This window comes from Sycon ciliatum, chromosome 13, assembly GCF_964019385.1.
Source record: "Sycon ciliatum chromosome 13, ocSycCili1.1, whole genome shotgun sequence".
Classification (NCBI taxonomy): Eukaryota; Metazoa; Porifera; class Calcarea; order Leucosolenida; family Sycettidae; genus Sycon; species Sycon ciliatum.
In genome coordinates, this window is record NC_088655.1 from 15,794,728 (window position 1) to 15,806,956 (window position 12,229).

The window sequence follows — 12,229 nt, forward strand, 5'->3', positions numbered from 1 at the left end:
GAGCCGCACCTCCAGCCTTTGACCGGTGAGCGTTTTCTGCTGCGGTCCACCATCACGGCAGAACAAGCTCGGCTGGATGAAGTTGCCCACGGTCTATATGGTGGACGGTTTGAGAGGACCTTTCTAGAAGTCCGGGTTTTCAACCCATTTGCCCCTTTGAATCGGAAACCAACAATCGCTGGCAGCGACAGAAAGCAGGAAGAGGAGAAAAGGAGGAGTTACGAGAGTCGCATTCTCAACGTAGAACACGCTTCCTTCATCCCAGTTGTATTCAGTACAACTGGTGGCCAAGGGAAGGCAGCCTCCACCCTCTTTGGCTGCATTGGAGGCAAAGTCCGAGAAGAACAGTGAGCCTTTCTCTGTGGCAATGGCTTTGATTAGAGCCCAGCTGTCCTTTGCTGTAGTGAAGGCGGCTGTGGCATGCCGTCATGGGCATCGCCACAATTCGAGCAGATATGGCCCTCATGCCACACTTGCTGTCTCCGAGTGTCATCTGTAGGCAACCTGTCTGTTCCCCCCTGCCTTCCCCTTTCTCTGTATCATTTTGTATGTTATAATTTTCACGGATTCCGGTTTTCCTCCCTGCATTATATTTTAAGCGCAGTTTAGCGCGTATTGGCTTATGAATTCATTTTCTTCTGTTTATGTTTAGCGCTTGACCGGTTATTATTTTCCTTCTATTTATTTTGAGTTACATTATTATTTGTCTGGTTTCTGTAGCGCTGTCTGCCATTTTTTTAATGATTTAGTTTCCAATGCACCACCAAAATTTTAATGTTGAATTTGAAGTAGTAACAACCGAAGTTATAGCCGATTGTACAATGGTTTATGCTCGTTTCCATATGCTCCGTGTCCGTGACGAGTCATCATGTCATTGGACATTCAGGGTGTTTGTTTCAGGAGGCATTATTATTGTTATTGGCACTGACAGGTTTAAGAGTGCATGTTTTCCAAGATAAATATACTAAAAAACAATAAGAGGACAGAGAAAGTGTTTTAACTCTGAGTTTCACGCATCAAGCGATCGTCAGAAAACAGACAAGAGAGCTTGGAAGCTCAGGGCCCTACGCTATGCTTTTTTGCCTAGCTCATCGTGCATGTTATTACCGTCTACCACTTTGATGACCTAGGAAAAAAAAGCATAGAGATGTTATACATGTTACATTTCTCTCTTTTTTTAAAAGACATAACCTGGGATTCAAACCCGCACTATCGCCCTGCATACATTCCCCCGACACACTTCGCATTCATACTCATTCTTTCAAGTTGCTTCATGTTATGATCTTGCATTTGAAAGCCCTCTTTGAATATTGTGGCCAGATGATTTGATGGTACGGTACGGTACGATACGGAACAGGTACGGGATATCGCCAGGCATGCCGACGACACAAACAAACAAATAAACAAACAAACACGGAATTAAAGCGGTGTGGACCCTGGCTAGCGCTAGACGTTACTGAAGTAACGCCTTTTGCATAACTGCGGGAATAAATATATTATGTCACTATCGTTCCTCCATTTCCAATTCTTTTTAAAACGGGTATACTTACATAAGTATCATTGTTTACTAACATATGAGCCCCGGCCAGCGAAAACCAGCACTTGTGTACTTGATATCAATCATCAAAATGTGACGTCAAAGTTGGGGACGCGCAGTGAGCTGGCTTTTGAAGATTCTTTTTCGATCGAGTGGGTGTCTTTGTTGTCAAAGGAGTTTCAAGTGTCTTCAAATGTCTCTGGTCAATTGATTTTAGCGCTAGGTGAGAGCTCGTCACACGGAGGTTGAGTTTAGACACAGCGATGGCGACAGGTGTCGCGACAAAGACTTAGGTCCAGAGTTGTCAGCGCGAGACTCCCTGTACGGAGCGGCGCTGAAAGTTAGTTCGCGATCGGAATTATTTGTTTGGTGGCGATCTTGCTGAGCTTGTCCAGCAGTGGCGAGTCTCATATGCATAGCAACGAGGAGCCCTCATAAAATCGACACTGGATACTGGTGGCGACGATAGTCAGTGCTGGAGTAATAGCGACTGCGAGGAGAAGCAGAATGTCGTCCCGCTGAGCGATCCGTATTTCTACATCGACAACAATGATGCTGCAGACACTGATGGAGGGCTTCTCACGGCGCAAAACAGAGCGTAGTATTATCAGTACTCTACCTTGCCAGATGACGCCAAGCTGGCTGCTGCCTGTGCTGAGAAAGGGGATACCTAAAAACTCAAACCGGCTGAACGCTTTCGGGCAACATCTTCACGTGCTACAAAACGCGAGTATTCGCTCATATCATTGAAATACAATTATGCTGAAATCATGGTCTGAGTGAAAGTGTGCAAGAGAGTGGATGTCTGTGGTATTGGTGAGCACATCTATCAGTATGGCAAGCTTTGTCACAACGCTCAAACTACCAGCACAGAGGTCCCTGAACACAATTTGGAAGGCCAGCCACCAATCATCGTTTTGCACTCTGGTGTTGTAAAGAAGGTAGTGATGTATACGGAATATCGTCACACTTCTGAACAACTCATGCCTGCAGCACCAAGAGGGCAAGCCTGATTTGCATTCTATTTACTTACATGTACCTGTTCCACATCACAATCAGAAACTGTAGGATCAACTTGCATGGAATCACTAGGCATGGATGCTGCGCCAACTGTACGGAATCTTGACCTGTGTGACTTCAAACTCTATTTTCCATGCTTTCGCTTATCAGATTGTCATCAAACTTGATAACTTGAATGATTAATAGTGTAGAAACAATTTGGAGGGAAAAAATAATTTTTGAAAAAATTACACATGTTCAGGTTTCTGCTGGCTGGGGCTCATATTAAATTTTGAAATTTGCCAAAACCTTCAAAGTAACATGAAGTGGTATAATCAAGTGGATCAATTAAATTTTGTCAAGGATAAGATTTGAAACTCTGGTATTGAGCCAATAATAAAAGTAGAAAGGTGGAGAGTTACTCTTAACTCGTTTCCATATGTCCTTTTCCTTTCTAAGGATAAGATTACTCACCTTTTTGCGTATTTGATTTTCGAAAAAACATGTCTGCAAGAAAAACAGCGAAGATATAAAGAGCAGAGAAGAAAAACAGAAGAAACACTCAGTCATGTGCTCATTGTGGTCACGTGATCAGTCATGTGTGACAACAGCCAATCGGTTACGCAATGACGGACCACACACACACATACACAAACGCATATAATGTATGCACGGATCTGTACAGTCATGCACAAACATGCATGCACAAATTCATGCGTGCACAAATTCATGCATGCACACATGCACACATGCACATGCACACACGCACATACATCCGAAGCCAGCTCAGGGCCCTCTCTATGCTTTGTTCTTACCTAGGTCACCATGTGTTTTTTAACCCTTTTTAAAGTGCCAAACACGAGATAACTCGTCCTACAGACCCCCACGCGATTGGCCAAGGACGAGATATCTCGTCCTCGAAGTGCGCACTACTATATCTCACCGGCCATGCACTACAATCTAGCTTGGCCGATTGTGGCTCTGCGAGGGGAAACTAGGGGTTTTCTCCTGATGAATAAGACCTCACTCGCCGTGTTTGAGTAAGTAAGGGCGCGGGAGCATACATTCAGAGCGCTCGGGCGAAAAACATATTTCAATTCAGAAACAATTAGATTGACGGAACGTATTTTAGGTTTTTCTAGCTGTCACCCAGACACGGCAAGTCGCCGCATATCGGCTGAAGAGGTGCTCCAGTCCATCATGGACTCGGACATTGATGACTGGAGCTGAGATAGTGAAGGTGACGACTCGAATGCGGACATCGCCGTTCGCGATCGTGACGGAACAAATTTCGCGGACAAGTCCGCCGTGGTCGATGTCGTACCTACTGCCGTGGTCGCCTTGGACGGCCCTCAGGATATCGGAGATATCGATGTCGAGTTTGAGCAGGGCGCAGCAGCACAAGCTACGCCAGCGCAGGACAACAAGTCGGTTTGAGTTGATACGACTATTTTGAAAAAAATCTGATTTTTATGAAAATGGCCCGGCCAACAGCGTACATCTGGCCTGGCACTGAAAGGGTTAACTGATAGAAATGGCTTTGAGATACATGGTGTGTGCCTATTTCCGAATATGGGGAGAAATGGCTTTGAGATGCAGGGTGTGTGCCTAATTCCGAATATGGGGAGAAATGGCTTTGAGATACATGGTGTGTGCCTAATTCCGAATATGGGGAGAAATGGCTTTGAGATTCATGGTGTGTGCCTAATTCCGAATATGGGGAGAAATGGCTTTGAGATACATGGTGTGTGCCTAATTCCGAATATGGGGTACCGGTAGTTAATATCCAAGGTACAGTCCACTTTGCTAATAACGACTGCGGGCATAACGACAATTCGCGAATAACGACAGAACTTCCATGCCCAGAGCAAAGTCCATTCTACCTGTATACATATAATGAGACTTTGGGTATAACGACACTTTGCGAATAAGGATACTTTTCTCTGTTGCCCGGCCGAGTGTCGTTATACGCAAAGTTGACTGGACTTACTTCTTGGCTGATGCAGACCAACCGCTAGGATACATGTGCAGTACAGTAGCGTGCCGATTATCAACATTCCTCAGGGCACAGACTGTCTCAAGGAGTTTTGGATGAGAAGAATTTTCGGATTAGGAAGCAGTCAAACATCTATCTAAAACAAGCATATTCCCACATGTTTTTTTTATTCTCGCTGTCAGTACAACAGGAACTAGGTGCACTCTAGCATCATCGTTACACATTTTCTCCAACCTGTCGTAATACATCTTGTGCATCACTGGAATGATGCTCCGAGTGGGAAAGATCAGCATAAACCTCGAAAAGCTGCTAGTTTTTTTTTATTGTCGCGAACCAGCAGGCGTCCAGATAATCGGCATTCTACTGTATGCAAAATGCTCGAAAGTATTTATTGCACTCAGAAATATACGTGAGTTGCCACTGAAGTATCTATGAAGCTAACCTGCCATGTGTACACATGCTTGAAAACACCACGAAAACGCCAAATTGTATGATTGCAGTACATGAGGCCAGCTCAAGTCAGGAGCTAACGAAAAGTCGGACATACACGAGTTGTGGGGTCTTATCACAGTGTAGTAACACCTGTCAAGGCAACCACTCGGATAAGGCGACCACCTGTCCTAAACGACCACTGCAACCAGGACCAAGGGATGCTATTTCCAGTCAAACGACCCTGGATAAGAAGACCACCTGGTAACAGAGACCACGTTTCGAAGGTTCCTTGAGCGGTCGTCTTAGACAGGCTTCACTGTACATCATCTCCCACAGATTTGCATTTGAGCTTATGGCTGTAAAATCCAGGCAACGAAAAAAGGACCGTACTAAGCAGGCGTATGTTCCACCCGGGTAAGTAACAAGTGAGTTCTACTGTATTCCGAAAAAAACACATGCCCTTTTGTGCCCGAAAATACGGTAACTGGCAAATGACAACAGTTCTACATCATCAGGTAACAATACAAGTAATCAGGAATTCAGATCATGCAAAAGAGCAGCTATACATAGCATGCAGCAATGATGAGGAGCTTTGTGCCAATGTGTTGTGTCGTCACGGTTTCAATTTGGTGTGAATCTTGCTGATAGTGGGTGGTTGCACTGTACAAGATGATAATAGAATTTCGATTAACTCTTTCAGCCTTTCCTTCCCCATATGTGTTGATGCGGCTTAAACTGCAGGACAGTGTCTTTTAAAGACTGCAAGTTGTCCTATGTACATGCACCATGCTATGTCACTGTCATTATTCCATAAAATATTTCAAGTGCACCAACAGATTTAAAATTTGTCATAGCATTCAAAATAACATTAAACGGTATAATCAAGTGAAAATATTAAACCATTCTGAACAAAAGAATTCACTCACAACAACACGGTCTCTTTCTTGTGTATGTGTTTCCTACAAGCAAAGCAGCACAGTTGTGTATAGGGGAGAAAAACAACAAAGAAACACACAATTAAGTACTCATTGTGGTGACAAGATGTGTAATGGCAAACAGTTGGTTACTCAATGACCAACAGCACACACACACACATACACACGCATGCACACACACGCACACACACACACGCGCACACACACACACACACACACACACACACACACACACACACACACAAACGCGAACACACACGCGCACACGCACACACACGCACACGCACACAAACACACACACACACACACATACACACACACACATACACACACACACACACAAACACACAAACACACACACACACACACACACAAACACACACACACACACAAACACACACACACACACACACAAACACACACACACACACACACACAAACACACACACACACACACACACACACAGATGTGTATGCCCTTGACTGCCTGCTTACATGTACGCATGCACACGCGCACACATACACACATGTACTTGTATTCACACCCGAAGCCAGCTTAGAACCCTCTCTAAGTTTTTATTTACCTAGAACATCATCGTACATTTTTTTAAAGCTAATGGAAATGGCGTTGCATTAATGATTTGAGATTTATCGGAGCCCGATTTTGCCCTGCAATCCCATATCAGTCCTGTTTTATGTCAAAGACAAACTCATCTCTTCCCATTATCTCTATAGGGTGGTGCAAAAGTGTGCTCCAAGATTAAAAGTAGATTATAATGGTTAGGCTGCACCAAAAAAGTCCTTCGTTTCGGGAAACCCGTCCAAGTGATGTTTTGATCGCATTTTTGCTTTTTACGCAGTCATGCCATACGTGAGTGATGTTTTCGTCTGAAAATCCACACTTCAGACTTCAGACACTGAAGCGAATAATTCATGCACATAACAGTGGCGGATCCAGGATTCGAAACAAGGGGGGGGGGGGCACAGCTGGCGGTGTCTCTTCGACTTGTACACTACCACTCAAAGTACGACTCTCACTCTCACCGGCAACTGGAGACTCGGTGATAACTTGTTGGTTCGAACTGTCATCGTCCTCCATCACTTCCAGTTCAACTGCATCCTGACAATCCATGTCCTCGGCTGACGACGCTGCGATCTGCTCCGTGGGGGGACTGGACTCTACGACATTTACAACATCCTCACGAGCGACACATCCACTAGCAGCTGTCCTAGCTTCCTTCGCAGGTGGCAGCGAATCAAACAAGGTAAGTTGCTTCCTTCTCTTCATTTTCGAACTGCTGTAAAACAACAACGAGGTTCTGGAACGCCAAGGCAAGTGAAGTTTGCAAGGCAAGGGCAGGAAAATCTACGCATTGCCATGCGAAGTTTTGGACTGTGTACTTGCACTTGTACCGTCTTTGTTTTCGTACTACGAGTACAGTGCAGTACTAGACCAAAACCATAGTTCTGGTGCGCACGGATCGCGGATCGCGGAATACAGATCGACGCGACGAGAGTTAACATTTCACAAGTTCAGTACACGCGTACCGCGTATCGATCTACGGACCCGGTGAACCAGTGCATGAATGTGTACAGTGCATGCAGTACAGCGACTGGGCCTTGTCATCTACACAGGAAGTGCGTGCGAGCTCGGTTTCGATCGAGATCAGTAAAAAAAAAAGTCGGCCGGCGCTTCTAAAGGGGGGGGGAGCACGTGCCCCCCTCTAAATCCGCCACTGCACATAATACATGTACCAGTGTACGTTCACACACTTCGCAGTGTGCCATGCCCAAGGCCCTTCCTTCCTGGCTCTGGCTCTGGCTAGATATTTACGTTTTGGATTGAGAATGCTATGTACGCCTGCTTTATGGACCAAACAGTTTATATCCAGGATCTGTACTGTATACACATGTGCATTCTAGTAATTTTGGCAAAGAGATCTGGCGTGTATAAAGATGTAAGCAAAAAATAGAAAGCCTCCGACCGACTGGTATTTTTCTGGCCATGTTGCCCGAAGCAAAAGACTTGTTCGGTGCGGCCTTAGCCACCACTATTTTGTAGACCTGCTGTCGAGTATAATGCACTCTGGTTTCATTTGACAAAATCACATAGAATTCATTCAAACCAGATCTCTATTATAAGGAAGTCAGTGGGTAACACACTGGAGCTCATGTTTTTATCCACCAACCTGATACTTGACTGACTCACGCCTGCTATCCAGAGCACACAAGAAGCACATCGAACCTGCCTTTCAAAGTATCGCCGATGTCGCTACCACTATTCCGTCCGTCCGTCCGTCCGTCCGTCCGTCCGTCCGTCCGTCCGTCCGTCCGTCCGTCCGTCCGTCCGTCCGTCCGTCCGTCCGTCCGTCCGTCCGTCCGTCCGTCCGTCCGTCCGTCCGTCCGTCCGTCCGTCCGTCCGTCCGTCCGTCCGTCCGTCCGTCCGTCCGTCCGTCCGTCCGTCCGTCCGTCCGTCCGTCCGTCCGTCCGTCCGTCCGTCCGTCCGTCCGTCCGTCCGTCCGTCCGTCCGTCCGTCCGTCCGTCCGTCCGTCCGTCCGTCCGCCCGCCCGCCCGCCCGTCCGTCCGTCCGTCCGTCCGTCCGTCCGTCCGTCCGTCCGTCCGTCCGTCCGTCCGTCCGCCCGCCCGCCCGCCCGCCCGTCTGTCCAATCGTCCCTCTGTTCGTTTGTCTGCTGTCTTCTGTCTGCATGTGTACCTGTCTGCCAGTAGGCCTGTTTCTCTGTTTGTGTATTTGTCTGCTTATCTGTCTTTCTGCCTCCCCTCCTCTCCCATTTGTCTCTCTGTAGTTTCCATTCTGGTCTCTGCTCTCGTCGCCGGGTATCTCAAAGACGTGCTTTAACTTTAACCCTTACTGTAGACATGCCTCTTTTAGCACAGCTAGCTGGGCTTCTGTTTAGATTGCATTTGTTCGGTAATACCCGGAAAGGGCATTGAATGGCGTGCCTACCCATCCCCGAAATCAGAAGGAGGGTAGCAAATAAACGCTCGCATGCATGCACTTGGGAATCTGGCGCAAGTTTTGCGCAGCTCCGGAAACGACTGTTGAATGTTTGTTTTTTTGAGCTCGAGTATCACCCACACCCGCTCATAAATAAATAAATTTCACGGTTCGCGTGAGACTCGGCTGGAAGCCGAGTTTTCCGCATCCGCCGTGGGAACGCCATCACCCTCTAGGATCAAAGGCGCAGATGCAGCGCCTAAACGGTGGGAGGTGAGTAGATCAGACCCACCACCAAGTGGTCAAAGACCGAAATCCCATTAGCTGCATCCATGTTACCCTCGTGCCACCCGCTCATGTCAATTTGTAATCTTCGCCTTGCAAAGACTGTCGGTACGAGTATTTGCCATTTTTCTCCCGTGCGTTTCTGAGTGCCCCAACGATAATCATGATGAAGGAGCGGCCAAACACGGCGTAGATTTACAAGCCCCATAACCAGGAAACGTACGGGAGAAAAATAGCAAATACTTTGCAATTAGGAGAAGAGAGGTGAGTGCATCTTTCCAGTGTTTGTCCTTGGTGAATGCTTTTAGCTATGCCGAGGTCACAGTATCAGCCTATGCCCTTTAGAACATTTCCGTATGTCGAGAATCGCGTTTGCGGAGGTTGGCGAAGACTGGCTGCCTCGCATTTTCATTCCGCTCGAAGCGAAAACTGGTAGCATAGAACAATTAATTCCTATGGCCCTTCATGGATGCAGAGACCTGTATTAATGCATGTGCTTGTCCAGTTTTCATGGGCATTCCAACCATTTCCTGAAATTCTGACATATCAATGTTAAAATGCCAACTGGCAAATTGTGAATTATGTAACAAACTGCCCAATAAAATAAAATAAAATAAATTCGACGGGTTCGCTTACCGGGCAGGTCAAGAACAAGGAGTCGTACAACTCCCTGGTCAAGAACCACCTTTCCGCTTCCGTGGGACGCCACCACCCCATGATCAGGCGTCAGATGCGGCTCCTAAACGGTGGGGGAGGATAGGTCAGATCCACCAACCAGCAACCAACAAACTGCCCAATGCTAACTGAAATTGAGTGGTTATCCAGACCTAACCGAACATGTGTGTATCTATTTGCTAATGTGGGGTAATATCAAGAACAACGCAAATGTGGTAACTGGCAAATGACAGCAGTTCTCTTTCATCAGGTGACAATACAAGTACTCGATCAGGATTTCAGGTCACGTAAAAGAGCTGCTATACATAGCATGCTGCAGTGAAGACGAGCTATATGCCAAAATGTTGTGTGCTTAAACGTGCTGTGAATCTTGCTGAAAGTGGGTGTTAGCACTGTACAACTATGATAATAGAATACTCAATCTGGCATTAGATTGTACTTCCTCCGCGTCATCGAAATTGTCGCAGTTTGACTTTTGATATAAAACGGGGTATTTACTTACCAGCACTCGTACCAGAGGCAAGGAATTGGACATAGACGATGGTCATCAGTATAGGGTGACGGCAAAGTTCTATTTTCTGTTATTGCAAGCTGGAATTTTTGAACTAGACGCAATTTCTTCGCTGATGTCGCTGCGACGGTAATTTCGACTCGGTGAGATCAGTCAGGCGTTGCAGCCCGCACATTTCTCGTGCTTATGGCCATTCACTCAAGCCTCATCACTGTTTTACCTTAGTTGGGGTGAGTATGACTTCGTGGAGTAAGTGGCAGCGCTTGGAGAAACATCGAGGGGTCAGCAAACTAAACCCCTGCAACAGCGATAAAATTTGTCGCTCTGGCCGAGACACTCAGTACATGATTGTACCGGCAAGAGCCGTGTAGACTCTACACGTAGTGCTAGTGATGCACGCGCAGGTGCCGTACCATGGTATACCACTGAATCAGGGCCGGGCAGTGATGCTGAAAAAGAGGGCGCGCTGGACGTGAGTGATAGTACACTTACCTGCAGGAGCTGTGACCACACAGCTAAAATAAATGGGCCTGCCACGGCTAAAAAAGTTCATTTCAAGATCGAGGTGATTTCGCCGACGGTAATCAACCGACTTCGCAACGATCGTGTATTCTTACTAGGCTTCGTTGGTGGTGAAGTAGAAATCATCCAGAGCTAGCAGACGACAAGCATAGCAGCTCTTGTCCTGTGGAGAAAGTCAAAGCGTTTGAGATGAGGCGCGACCAACTTTCAACCTTCCTTGAAATATTTCGGAACGAAATTTTTGCATCCATTGACATCAGCGACGACGAAGACTTCATCTCTGCATGAAAACTCTCAGTCCAACTGTCCTGGAACGTTACTCTAGTCTTCAGACTATCATACTGTGTAATAAGTTTTGAATGGCTTAGCTTGTGGAGTTTGCAGTAACAAGTGACAAGTCACTAGTCAAACTGCGACAATTTCGATGACGCGGAGGAAGTAATCAAATATTGGTGCTTAGAAGTACTTATAAAGTCAACAAATATTCGGCGCATATTTATTTTCGGCTATTTTCGGCCATGGATGCAGCTAATGGGATTTCGGTCTTTGACCACTTGGTGGTGGGTCTGATCTACTCACCTCCCACCGTTTAGGCGCTGCATCTGCGCCTTTTGATCCTAGAGGGTGGTGGCGTTCCCACGGCGGATGCGGAAAACTTGGAGAATCTGAGTCTCACGCGAACCGTGAAATTTATTTATTTTATTTTTTATTTTCGGCCTGGTCATGTTTGGCCGAAATTTTGTTATGCAAGGTTCATTGTGACAGTGTATACAGGCGGCAGCAGTACAGGCCGAACATTTGATGTGGCCGAAATGGATTTTAGCCCTGGGAGGCCAAAATTTGAATGGGCCGAAAATGTTTAGACCTACAGTGGGACACAGTTGAGGCTCTTGAACATTTTGAACGTTTTCACTGGTATGCTTGCATGGCTTAGGCCTCGGTCACACTTCGGCAAAAATGCTGCATCAGCGTCAGAATCTTCAGCTTTTCCATGGCAACTGACGCAAACGCAGGAAGTTTGAGCGTCAGACGCTGCTGCGTCTGACGTGGGGAAATTGGCTGCGTTGCCGCTGATGGGAGTGAAGCTTGACGGAAAAACAATGTCTTTCAAGTAAAATTAGTTTCAAGACAGTTGCTTGAGTTGAGCAGTCATTCAACATTCGTCTCTTCAAGGTTTGTTTTGTTCCCTCTTTTTTTCAAGATGAGTCTGCTCTGCCCGAACCTGGCGGAAGAGCGAGGCGTTTTCTGAGAAGAAAATGATGTCGAGAAAGGACCAGCTTTTTTGAGTGGGTGATCGGCCCACTGGAGCCTGTTGACTTGTGAGTGTTGTGTTGTCGTCAAGAGCCCCAAAAAGGACAACCAGTATGATGAAGTCAGGAGA